The sequence below is a fragment of the Dromiciops gliroides genome, chromosome 2, assembly GCF_019393635.1.
Source record: "Dromiciops gliroides isolate mDroGli1 chromosome 2, mDroGli1.pri, whole genome shotgun sequence".
Lineage (NCBI taxonomy): Eukaryota > Metazoa > Chordata > Mammalia > Microbiotheria > Microbiotheriidae > Dromiciops > Dromiciops gliroides.
This window is the reverse complement of record NC_057862.1, coordinates 527,367,612-527,381,258: the sequence shown is the minus strand read 5'-3', so window position 1 is coordinate 527,381,258 and position 13,647 is coordinate 527,367,612. Positions and strand designations below refer to the sequence as shown.

Genomic DNA, 13,647 nt, shown 5'->3' with positions numbered 1-13,647 from the left:
TTTTCATGTTATTTCTTAATCCACTTGCATTACTTAATTTCTATATCAAATCCTAAGCAACTGTTTGATTGGCTGCTTAAGACCTGGAATCTCTTCATTTTACAGATAAAGTAATCATTACCCAGTTTGGTTTAATGTGATATTCCCCCAAACCACAGTGAGTCCAGGGCACTTCTTCTCTTTTAAAAGTTATGAGAAGTAACATGTGCAGTTATAATGATCCCAAGTCTAGGTTGAAGGTCTCCTAGAAATCAGAGAATAACAGCAGTCCAAGACTGCCAGTCATTTAAAACAAATAAACAAAAAACCAAAACTCTGTTCTCTGTGTTTAGATATTTAGTAGGCTACAATTCTATACTTAGTACAGACATGAATTATGCTTTTCTTTCAATACTTGTCATCACAGGAAAACTATGCTTCAGATTATTATTATTAGTTTTATTTAGTTTAATAGTGTTTTGTTTTTTGGTTTTTGTTTTTGTTTTTGCGGGTCAGTGAGGGTTAAGTGACTTGCCCAGAGTCACACAGCTAGTAAGTGTCAAGTGTCTGAGGTTGGATTTGAACTCGGGTCTTCCTGAATCCAGGGCCGGTGCTTTATCCACTGTGCCACCTAGCTGCCCCTTATTATTTATTTTAAACAACTGAATCTACACTACTGTGAGGAAAGTTCAATGCTAGGTACCAAGAACATAAAGACAAATGATCCTTACCCTCAAGGAGCTACTGTAAGGAGCTAAAATTCTAGCTAGTCTGTCTAAAATATCTAATGAATGGTTGCAAATAAATTAGAAGCTTTAGAAAGAGTTTAGACTTTTAAGCATTTATTAAGGAGAATAAGAATTTGGTGAAGAGAGAGAGAAAGAAGCCTAGATTCATCTATCTATCAAAGGGCGGTCGCATTTTAACTCCACTCTCCATGAGAGTCCAGAAGAAAGAGCAAGAGCCACACCTCCTTCATCCCACAAGCTTTCTGTGAAACTGGCAACATCCCATCCACATACCCACACATCTCCAAGCTAATTGGCTGGTAGCCTTGATAGACAGCACCCACGAGCAAATGCCACTTCCTGATGCCAAGGACCTGACCACATAGCTTGCTCTCAGACGCCTTCTCCTCATGGCGGAGCTTTCCTACAGTAGCTCTCTAGCAGGTGGTGTCATTCCAATCATTACACTACTTTATATTGAGGGGTAGGAAGAATGTTAAGATACAATATGTACACAGATAAGTAAAAAAAAAAAAACGTTATTTGAGGAAGGAAAGATAATAAATTTGGGGAAGTATTAGGAAGGGGCACTTGAGATGTGCAGTGTTGGAGCTTAATATCCTAAGAAACTGAGGTAATGAGGACACTTATTCCAGCTGTAACCAAATGAAGGCTCAGTTATTGGTCCACAGAACACTCTGTTTAGGGAATAACTAGCTGGCTGATTTGGCTAGAACACAGAAAACATGACAGAGATAAATGTAAATTGTACCTATAAAGGTGGGTTGAAGCCGGATTGTGGAGTGATTTAAATGCTAAGGGGCTGAGGAATTTGAATTTTTTCTAGAGATAATGGAAAACCACTGAAGTTGTTTTTGTTTTGGTGAGGCAATTGGAGTTAAGTGACTTGCCCAGGGTCACACAGCTAGTAAGTGTCAAGTGTCTGAGGTCGTATTTGAACTCAGGTCCTCCTGAATCCAGGGCCGTGCTTTATCCACTGTGCCACCTAGCTGCCCCTTTGAAGAATTTTTTTGACAATGAAAGTAACAGACATACTTTTGGGGGTCAGGGATGGGATGGGGAGGGGAGACATCCTTCTTAAGGAGGTTATTTTGGATAGATGGGAAAGGTGAGAGAATGAAAGCAGGGAAAATAATTAAGAGAATATTTCATAAGGTAATAAGGGTCTTAATTAGGGTACTAGCCTCATGAATAGAAAAAAGCGAGGCATCAATGTCAGTCAGTCAAAAAGTAATTATTAATTGCTTAATTTGTGTCAGTACATTTGCTAAGTACTGTAGATACAAAGAGAGACAAAAAAGAAAAAATAATGTCCCTGCCCTCAAGGACTTCATAATCTAATGAAGGGAGACAACATATAAGTAAGTATATAGTAGATGGAAGGTAATCTTTGCAGGGGGTGGAGGGGGAAAGGGGGGAAGCAGTAGAAGTTAGCCAGACCATGAAAGGCATCTTAAAGAAGGTGATATTTGAACTCAGTCTTGAAGGAAGACAAAACATACAAGAAGAAAGAAGCAAGACCATCCTCAGGCTTGGAGAAGAGTCAGTACAATGTCATGAAGTTGGAGTTTAGTGGGAAAAGAATAGCAAGTAAGTAAGCATGATGATATTCTGTGGATGTGGAATTGACAAGACTTTGCAACTTTTTGGATATGGAGTATGAAGGAAGGGAATTAGTCAATGAGGACTCTACCTATATCAAAAAATGTGGAAGAGGGAGAGAGTTTTGGGGTTTTTTTTGGGGGGGGGATATTAAGTTCTACTGAGTTTGAGATACAGTGGTGCCTCCTATAGGAAATGTCCTTTGGATATTTGGCAATGTGGGCCAAGAGAACAGGAGAGAGGTCAGGGCTGGTTACATAAGGAGTCATCTTTGTGGACATGACCAAGAGGGTGTAGACAGAGAAGTGAAGCCAAACTAGGATCATAGGGAAGGCCCATTGTAGGAGGAGAAATGAATGTTAATTCAGCAAAGAAAACAGGAATTATCAGGAGAACCATGCACAAGAAAGCAGTGTTGTGGCAGTCAAGGGTGGAGAAAATATCTAGGAGGTGTGGTCATTGTTAACATTCAGAGTGAAAATAGTACACCTCAGGGGTATAGAGGGAACACAGTTGTGAATAGTACTAAGATTTAATAAAGGGGTTAATATGTTTTGCGTGTGTGTCATGGACCCCTTTTGCAGTCGGCTGAAGACTATGGACCCCTTCCCAGAATAATAATTTTAAACATATGAAACTTACAGGATTTCAAAAGATACCAATTATATTGAAAGTTATATAAACTTTTAAAAATATTCACAGATTCTGTCCCCTACCTCAGTTAAGAGCTTTTGATCCAAAATATAAACAATTTTCACGGGTCATGGGAGTTGAGGGCAATGAAAACTGTGTTTGAGGGAATATTGAGACATATACTGAAGGCTTTGAGTATGACAACAGAGATTTGGGTGAAGAGGAAGACAGTAAACCTTACATAGAATACTTTGAGAAATCAGAGGAAATCACCTGAAGGACAAAAGAATATTTAAATGAAGATCTGGATATAGAGATGTGAATGAATGGAGGAATGGAGCCTCGAAAAAGGAGAAGTACTAAGTCATAGAGGCTTAGAGAGAGTTTGAAAGTGGAAATGAGGAAAAAGATCTTACCCTATCCTATCTTGATTCCTATTTCAGATCGAATGCATTGGGAGACAAGATAAGAAAAGACCGGTACAAGAAGCGGTGGTCAGGTATATAGTACAGTGTTCCATGAGTGACAGAGGGCAGAAAAGGTGTGGGAGGAAGAGAATCACAATAAAATAGGAGTTTGTTAATAATAGAACAGGGCTTCTACTGGGGTAATGGACAAGGAGGTAGAATGCAATAGAGGTAGAAAAAGGCTAGAGCATACCTGGATGAGAATGGGGCACAGGAATAAGAGATAATGAGGTAGGAAATACTAATCCATAAAACAGAAAAATAACAGTTAAATGGAGCCTGTGTCCTTCAGGGACCTGTTACATAACCCTTTTGGGACTCACTGGCAGAAGGGTTGTTTGGTGAAGTTCACTATAGTCTGGGTCTGGGACAGTTGTTAGGTCAAGCCAAGAGATGAGAGGTAGGGGTAGGCACCTAAGTAATTCAAAGGTTCTCAAACACAAAGACCCTGTATAGTAGAAAGAGTACTGGAATTTAGTTTGAATTCCAGCTTTGCTTCTTGATACTTGTACCTGTGTAACCTTGGGCAAATTGCTTAACTTCTCTGGGCCTCAGTGTCCCCAAATAAAAAATAAAGAAATTTGAAAAATTATTTCTTAGTTTTGTTCTAGCTCTAAATATCATCATCATCTTCATTATTATTATCATAATTATAGCAATCAAAAACAGTGCATCCATTTTTAAAAATTCTAATTTGTTTTAATATTCTTTCTCCTTTCATCTCTCTTCCCTTTTCCCCCTCCTTCCCTTCCTCCATCTCCCTTTCCATATCTCTTTCAACCTCTCTTACTTTTCTTTCTCAAAGCATCAATACACCCTGCTAATGTATGGAGACATGCACAGTCTCAGTATATTCTTTTCCAAAGAACATCTTCAGAAGTAGCTCCCTGAATTTTGCTAAATAGAAAAAAAAAAGAGAGAATTCAAATAGCAAATTAGAAAAAAAAACACATCTGGTTCTAATTGTCCTGGGCAATATTACTATGGGTACAAGATGATTGAGGGAGGAAAACAAAAGAGAAGTAAAGGAAAAAGAAAACAATTTGTGTAAATCAATCAATAAATATTATTATGTACCTATGATGTGCCAGGTCCTGTGCTAAGCACAGGCTATCAAAAGAAACAAAAGACAGCCCCTGCTTTTTTGCCTCACAAAAAGACAATAAGCAAATTACACACACACATACATACATATATGTATTTATATATGTATATGTGTATTTATATATGCATTAATGCATGAAAAATATATACATAATACATACTACATTATACTACTTTATCATACTGTAGTATGATAAAGGATAAATAGGAAATCATTGAGAGGGAAAGCACTAGAAAAGAGGTTGGGAAAGGTTTCCTGTAGAAGTTGTGAATATAGTTGGGATTTAAAGGAAGTCAGGGAAGGCAGTATACAGAGATAAGGAGGGAGAGCATTCCAGGCATGGGGGACAACCAGAGAAAATTCTCAATGCCAAGAGATGAAGTGTCTGGTTTGAGGAACAGCAAAGATTTGAGTGACACTGGGTTGATGAGATCAAATAAATAGAAATAACAGAGACATAGGCATAATTTTGATTCATGACATCCATGCATGAGAAAGCATGGACAGAATCAGAATGTGTATCTGAATTTTGCTGAATTTTGTTCAAGGTGTATATAATCGTATTTTATAGAGAACAAAATGTCAGAGCCTCGGTTCCTTCACAATTACAGTAACAGACTCTCATTCTAGCACCTGACAAGATAAGTGACCAAGTCAGCACTTTTTTGACAGTAGTGTATCCCATGTTGCCTAGCCAGTAGATGATAGCCTCGACCCTTCATCATGACCTCAGGCCTTGAATTATTACTATTGATGGATTTCCACTCAACCATTGCTGATCACTTATCTTGTTCAGTATGATAAACATTGAATAGTACATGAAATTTGAAATCAGGGTTACTAAATTTGAGTCTAGTTTTTGCTACTTGCTATCTGACCCTAGAGAAGTCATTTAATCTCATTATTAGTTTTTCATCTCTAAAAGTGGGTTGTTCCCTATAATTTTGTGAGGTTAATAATAATAATAACAATAACAATAACAACAACAAATGTAGGGATACTTCCCCTTAAGGTAATAGTGGGAAGATTAATATTTCCTTGTCAGAAAGTAAGAAGATGATTGATAGATGTTCTTTGTCATAATCAGAGAAAAAATGAACAGGCTAAAAACACAGAAAAATGTTTGGAATAAATAGACATCATTTCACAGACTAATCATAAAAACTGACATTAGGAATGTTCTACTTGATTTATGGAATTCAACTGAAGGTGATTTACCATTAGATAGAGCCTATGGAAAACAAAAATTAAAAAAAACAAACAAACAAACAAACAAAAAACTAAGATCCACCAGGGGAATCAGGAGGCCCTAATAGGGTGACCTCCACATGAACTCAATCAACAAAAAGTAGACAAGTCAAACAAATGGTTTAGTCACGTGAATTTGATCAATGTTTATCATTGATATAAGGCCAAGTCATTGCCACCAGATATTACAGAAAGTTTATCCTTCAGGAGTCTGAATTTATTAATCAATGGGAATTATGCATAAAACCATGTAACATATCACTTCAGGGAGCCAATATTTTGCACTTATCAAACCTAGAAAGACATAATCTGCTAACTGGAATTATACACTGGAAATTTTCTTATTCATAAACTGAGAAGAAACACATGAACTAGATATATAGACCCTTAAATTATCCTTGAGAATTGAAACAAAAAACTGTCCTGGAACTAGAGAATTATTACAAACAAAACTGTTGCCAACAATGCTTTGGACACAATATTGATCCATAAAAAATACAAGAACAATGTTTTTCTTAGTTATTACTATACCAAGTACTCATAATTACAAATTTATTTAGAATTAATTTTAACAAATAAACCTTTCAAAGTACAGAGGATGTAACCAAAGAATCAATAGAAATTCATTAAGCACTTACTATGTGCCAGGCAATGTGCTAAGTGCTAGGGATACAAAAAAAGGCAAAAGTATGTAGAACTATGAGGATTTAGATATCATCTCAATTGTCCTGAATATTGTTGGAGTTGTTTCAAAAATGCTTTCAGTAAGTCTATAGAAGATGAGCATACATCTCAATACTTTCATTCAATTATTCCCTACAATCAATTATTTTATATCTCTGTGCAATAATTCACCTAACACTGAACATAAATGGACAATACTGTAGAAAAGTGATTTTCCCTAGTACCATTTCTACTGGAAGTACATCGAATATAAAAATGAGAGGAATGAAATGATAATAATGATAGTGATAATAAGAATAACGGACATTTGTATAGTACTTTAATGTTTGGGAAGCACTGCAGATACATTATCTCATTTGGGAAAAGCACTCCATAAACTACAAAAACTTTACATTAAATTTGGGTTAGAGTCTAGATTTATAAGCTCTCACTGGCTAAGGGTATAATTTGTGGTCATAGAGAAGAGTGTTCTTTGTTCATTTGGTTTGCTTTGCTTCCCCCCCCCACCCAATTTTTCTTTGTCTTATTGGTTGTTTTTTTACTCTTCTAAGGTAATTTAAGATTGAATCTAGGATCTTGAGATTATCTTTAGTATCCTTCTCTCACAAAATAAATTGAATGTTGAAACTTGGATGATATAAACAATGAGCTAACTGGGTTGAGAATATCATAACCTGTGGGATGAAAAAGGTTTAGATGTGATAGGTGAGAACTTGCTAGAAGAAAAAAAATAGAAATAACATTGAATAACAGAAATGTCTTCTACGGACCCATGGTGTATTCTGGACTCCTGAATTGTTAACTAGATGGTTTTCCCAGTCATTATACCGAGTGTTCCCAAAGGCTTATTGTATTTTTAATCTATTAAAGATTAAAACTGAACCCAGGGGGTGGCTAGGTGGCGCAGTGGATAAAGCACCGGCCCTGGATTCAGGAGTACCTGAGTTCAAATCCGGCCTCAGACACTTGACACTTACTAGCTGTGTGACCCTGGGCAAGTCACTTAACCCCCATTGCCCTGCAAAAAAAAAAACAAAAAAAAAACAAAAAAAAAACAAAACAAACAAAAAAAAACTGAACCAAGACTTTTGGGACATCGTGTTGTCTTTTGAAAGTATAGCTACACTGAAGCTAAGCATTTGGGTAAGGATAAATATGAGAACTGTCAAAAGAGCAAAACTAGAATGGACAGTTAACTAGAAAGCATATTATAAGAAGACTGACTGAAGTGAAGTAACTGAGAATATTTCACCTGGTAAAGAAAAAACTAACTGGCTATTTAATAGTCCACAAGTATTTGAAGGACTGATATGTGGAAGAGGGAATAACTTTTTTTTGACCCCTGAGATACAAATATAGAGGAATGGACAGGAGTTTCAGGGAGAAAGCTTTCAATTAAAAAAAAATAATTTTCTAGCAATTAACCCTGGGGGGCACATTGAGTTTCTTATTATTGATGTACAGGAGGAAATTAGATGATCAAGGAGTCATGGATCTAGAACTAGAAGAGATCTCAGAGGCTATCTTAGTCCAACCATTTAATTTTTCAGATGAGGAAACTGAAGCCCAGAGAGGTTATGTGGGTTGTCCATTGTCATACCCATTTACTGTTAAGAATATTCTAGAGGAAGAACATACTTTGGGCTGTAGGGTGGATTTGTGTAGGTTGATTGGTCTTTAAGTCACCTTTCAAATAACAGTCTAATATTCCAGTTTCTTTTTGTTCTTTTTTTTAAACAAGCTTTGGCCAGTTTATTAAAGGATACTTTTGAACAGTTTACTTTTCACTGGTCTGTTCTGGAATGCTTCTCATGATAGCAGAATCACCTGGATCAATGATAGCCAGTGTACAAACTCTGTAGTACATCCCACATGCTGTACCCAATTCAATGTTGTTTCCATTGTAGTGATGTATGCCAGTTTTGACCAACATAGCGTAATATTCGATCTCTGATTTCCTCAAGGCTGGACAGTTGTTGGCCAAGATGACCAATTTAGCTTTGCCTTGTCTGATCATTTTCAGGGTCTGTTTTTAGCCTAGCATATATTTGCTGCTTTTCATCACCAACTGAAGCCTTGAGTTGATGGACTTGAGAGACAATTTTATCTTCTTTGTGGCCAGCATTTTCCTGCCTGCGGTGTGGGAGGGCTCTCAGCCAGAGACCTGCCACCAAGATGGCTAGGAAGCAAGAAAGGTTAATATTCCAGTTTCAATGGCTTCATTATCTCTGGTTCCCTACCTCTGTTTTAGTCAGTCTAATCATCATCATGATACTATTTGGTGATATCATCATAAACTTTTCATAATGACAGCCTGGACTTCTGGAATTGGACCTTCTTAGTGTTACTTAGTGGATACTGGCTGAGCCTGAGATATACTAAGAATACAAATCAGTTGTAAGGATCAGAGAAAGAAACACCTACTCACTCCCATAGCTTTTTCAGCTTGCTACAGCCAGAACAGTGTAAAGGAATGCTTCCTGCCACCACAAAAGGATGGTATCTTGACTTGGAAGTATACATCTGACACTTTGTCATTTCACTAATATCCATGCCTCTTGATTCTGTGCAGCCTTCCCTGGATGGCACCCTCCAGTTTTTCCCTAATTGCTATTATTCCTTTGGACTTTGGACTCTTTGGTAGTCCACAGAAGAAATTCTATCTCCTAATGAGATCTGACTTTGCTTTAGTTATATCAAATGGAACTTTTCCTGGGAGGGCTTCATTTTATCCCTGGTATTTGCAATAAATACAGACACAGATTGACATCCCTTCCACTATCTAGTAGCATGCATAAAAGTGTACTTTCTGTGTATATGTGAGATTTTACATCCAATGCAACTTCAACATAGCTTTCTCTACTGGCCCCATCTATTATGGTAGAGTTTTCTACAAAAAGAAAACAAAACAAAACAAAAAATCCTCAAATTTGAGGATACAAAGTCTAGAAGGTCTCTCTGGCCACAGAAACAATTTGTCATTTGCTTCTGGCAAGACCTATTCAAACAAATCAATCAACAAGCATTTATTAAATTTCTACTATGTGCTAAATACTGTGCTAAGTTACTGGGATGTTAATCAAACCACACCAAAATAAAATAAAGTAAAATAAATAAAAAAACAAAACGAAAAAATCCCCATAACTTCAAGGCATTTGCATTCTGGTGGAAATAACATTTGACTACAATCATCAGTTCCCATTGAACAAAACCCTTTAAACCTCCTTATTGTAAGGAATATATATTTTTATATAATTGTGTTCCATATCCAAACATAGGAAACATATTTAAGTTTCATGAAAAGGATAACACTAAAAAAATCCAACTTTGTGAATTTCAGAGTGTTTTTTTTCCCAATAATCCTGTGAGGTTGGCAATACAAACATTATTGTCCCAATTTTATAAATGAGGAAGTTAAAATTCAGGAAAAGTCTGAGACTCTTACAAGATCACATGATTAGTGACAAAGCATGGACTCACATACTTGACATTTTTAGTAAATTATGCTGCCAATTCAAGATAACTCAAAACAGTCATCTCTGGAGTTGGCAGGTAGTTCAGAATCCTAAAATTTAATTCACTATTCCCAGAAACAACAGCCCGATCGATAGTTCCAGGAATTATATTTATTGCAACAAACATTTATTTTATTTTCCAGTTACATGTAATGTAAGGGTAGTTTTCAACATTCATTTTCATAAGATTTAGAGTTCCAAATTTTTCTCCTTCCCTCCCTCCCTTTCCTCCCCCCTCCACAAGATCCCAATCAGGTTATATATGTACAATCCACAAGTGTTCTTTTTATCAGTTCTTTCTATAGGGGTGCATAGTAAGCTTCCTCATTAGTTCCTTGGGATTGTCTTGGATCATTGCACTGCTGAGAGTAGGTAAGTCATTCACAATTGCTCATTGAACAATACTGTTGTCCCTATGCACAATGTCCTCCCAGCTCTGCTCACTTCAATATACATTGATGTTCATTAGTCTTTCCAGGTTTTGGGGGGATCATCCTGTTTGTCATTTCCTGTAGCACAAGACCATTCCACTACAATCATATAACACAGCTTTTTCCATCATTCCTCAATTGATGGACATTCCCTTGATTCTCAATTCTTAGCCTCCACCTTTTCTCTTTTTTATGATTACTATTGTTAACTGTTTCCCTTCCATCCTATTCCCTTCCCCATGATATTTATTCTATTATCCATCTTCTTTCATCCTATCACTCTTCAAAAGGGATTTGCTTCTGTCTGTCCCCTCCCCCACTCTGCCCTTCCTTCTTTTGCCCCTCTCTCGTTATCCTCTTCCCCTCCTATTTTCCTGCAGGGTTAGAGAGATTATTCTCCCCAATTGAGTGTGTACATTATTCCCTCCTTGAGTCAATTCTAATGAGATTGAGGTCTTTGAGCCAATTCTGATGAGTGTTAGGCTCATTTACTGCCCAGATTAAATAGATTACTCCACCCAGATGGGTGTGTCTGTTAGTCTCTCCTTGAGGCAGCTCTGATGAGTTTAAGGCCTTTGAGCCTTTTCTGATGAGTGTAAAATTCATTTACTTCCCTGTTCCTCTCCCATCTCTTCCCCAACTCCATAAGCCTTTTCCTGTTACTTTTATGTAGGATTTCACTTCTGCCCTTCCCCCTCCCCCAGTTCATTCCCTTCACCCCTCAATTTAACCCTAAAGATGTCATCACCTAGCTAAGTGACACAGTGGACAAAGCATCCTCCCTGGACCTAGGGGAATCCCAGCCAAAACCCAGCCTCAGACACAAGACAGTCGCCCACTGTATGACCCCAGGTATGTCCCCCAGCTCCAATTTTTTATGGTTCTCTAGGGTCTTGTATTTGAAAGTCAAATTTGCCATTCAATTCAGGTCTTTTCATCACAAATATCTGAAAGTCTTCTTTTTCATTAAATTCCCATTTTTTCCCGCTGAAAGATTATGCTGAGTTTTGCTGGGTAGGTGATTCTTGGTTGTAATCCCATTTCCTTTGCCCTTTGGAATATCATATTCCATGCCCTCCGGTCCTTTAATGTAGAAGCTGCTAGATCTTGTGCTATCCTGACTGGGGCTCCACAATACTTGAATTCTTTCTTTTTGGCAGCTTGCAATATTTTCTCCTTGACCTGAGAGCTCTGGAATTTGGCTATAATATTCTAGGAGTTTTCCTTTTGGGATCTCCTTCTGGAGGTGATTGGTGGATTCTTTAAATTTCGAATTTAGCTTCTTCTTCTAGAATTTCAGGGCAATATTCCCTGAGAATACCTTGGAAGACAATGTCTAAGCTCTTTCCTTGAACATGGTTTTCAGGTACATCAATAATTTTCAAGTTATCTCTCCTGGACCTATTTTCCAGGTCGGCAGTTTTTCCCAGAAGATATTTCACATTGCCCTCTATTTTTTTATTCATTTGGATTTGCTTTATTGTGTCTTGGTTTCTCATAAAGTCACTGGCTTCCATTTGTTCAATCCTAATTCTTAGGCAATTATTTTCTTCAGACAGCTTTTGTACCTCCTTTTCTATTTGGCCAATTTAACTTTTCAAGCTGTTGACTTTTTTCTAATGTCTTTCCTGCATCACCCTCATTTCTCTTTCCATTTTTAACTCTACCTCTCTAACTTTATCTTCAAAGTCCTTTTTGAGCACCTCTATGGCCTGAGACCAATTCGTATTTTTCTTGGAAGCTTTAGATATAGGGGCCCTGATATTGACATCTTCCTCTGAGGGTGCCCCTTGGTCTTCCTTGTTACTGAAGAAACTTTCTATGGTCCTCACCTTTCTCTGTTGGCTCATCTTGCCTTTCTTTAACTAGACTTTTAGCTCCTTAAATTGGGACACTTTTTCCAGATTGCAGTATCCCAAGTTTAAGAAGTCCCAGGTGGTATGATTTAAGGAGAATCAGGTTCTTCCCTTGCCCGGCCTGTTCCCTGGTCCTTAGATGACCCCAGACCAACTTGCTAATCAACCAGCTTTGTGCGTTGTGATTGTTAGCTCTGATGAGCCTGTGCCCCTCCCCAACCTGGGCCTCTGCTACTCAAGCCTACCTCCTGGTTCCCAGCAGGGGTGAAAAGCCCAAGTTCGGCCTCAGCACCAACATAGACTCCTGTAGTCTCCCCACTGCCAAGGGCTCAGCCCATTCACCAGACTGTGAGCTTAGTTCCAGACAACACTGGTGCTTCAACAGAGCTGATTCAGAGGTTCTGGGGGTCTGCTTTTCTGGTGAGGCCTTCCTGGGACTGCATCTGTGTCAGGGTGACTGTGGGGTTGGCCTCGACTCCTGTATCAGCACAGCAGCTCCCTCCTTCAGACCTTCCAAGCCGTTCTTGGTTAGAGGATGATTTCAGCACATTCTTCTGTGAGTTTTGCTGCTCCAGGCATTTTCCTGTGGCGTTATTTGGATGTTTTTTTGAGCTATCGTGTCATGAGTTCAGGAGTTCAATGCCTTTCCTCCACCATCTTGGCTCCCAGAATTGTATTTATTAATGATTATCTAGATTCTTCTATTTCTTTTTTCAGATATTGTAAGAGGCTGAATACCATGTTCTCTTTGGGACAAAAATGTAATGTAATGGAGAAATTCTCTCTGTCTGTCTGTCTGTCTGTCTGTCTGTCTCTTTCTCTCTCTGTTTCTCTCTCTCCACCTCCTCCTCTCTGTCTCTCTGATAATTATCAGTTGAGAGAATCAGGAATGCTTGTGGGCAGAGCAATGAAGAAAAGTAACAGAAAAGCTGCTTTGGCACCTATGTATTGGGTGTTCGTGTGTGGACAGAAAAAGAATGTTCATGGTAGTGTTAGAATGATTAATTATCTACATATACCTTTACAAAATGAAAAGAACTTTGGATCTGGAGTTGTGTGGCCTTTGATTGAATCCTGGTTCTACTAATTGATATCCCTGGATCTCCGTTTCCTCATATATAAAATGAGGGTATTGTAGTAAATGGATTCTAAGGTTCTTGACAACTCTGCTTCAGATATAACACCCAGTTAAGAATGAGTTGAGCTGTGTTTAGATCTTGTCTCAATCACTCATTACATGCTTCATCTTAGACCATTCACTTAACCTCTTGGGTTTTCAATTGCTCATCTGTAAAATGAGAGGATTGAATTACATGAGCAGAGGAATATAGGAGGTGTATGTTGGGAAATGGATAACAGTTAGTCCTATGATTAAAGG

At 37.9% G+C, this 13,647-nt stretch overlaps 1 protein-coding gene and 1 pseudogene across 6 annotated transcripts in view; both read right to left on the bottom strand.

Moving 5' to 3' along the window:
* Positions 1–13,647, bottom strand: part of UNC5D (unc-5 netrin receptor D) — an 821,905-nt gene that overhangs the window by 282,086 nt on the left and 526,172 nt on the right. The window lies entirely within an intron of this gene.
* LOC122743379 lies at positions 8,245–8,592 on the bottom strand (annotated as a pseudogene).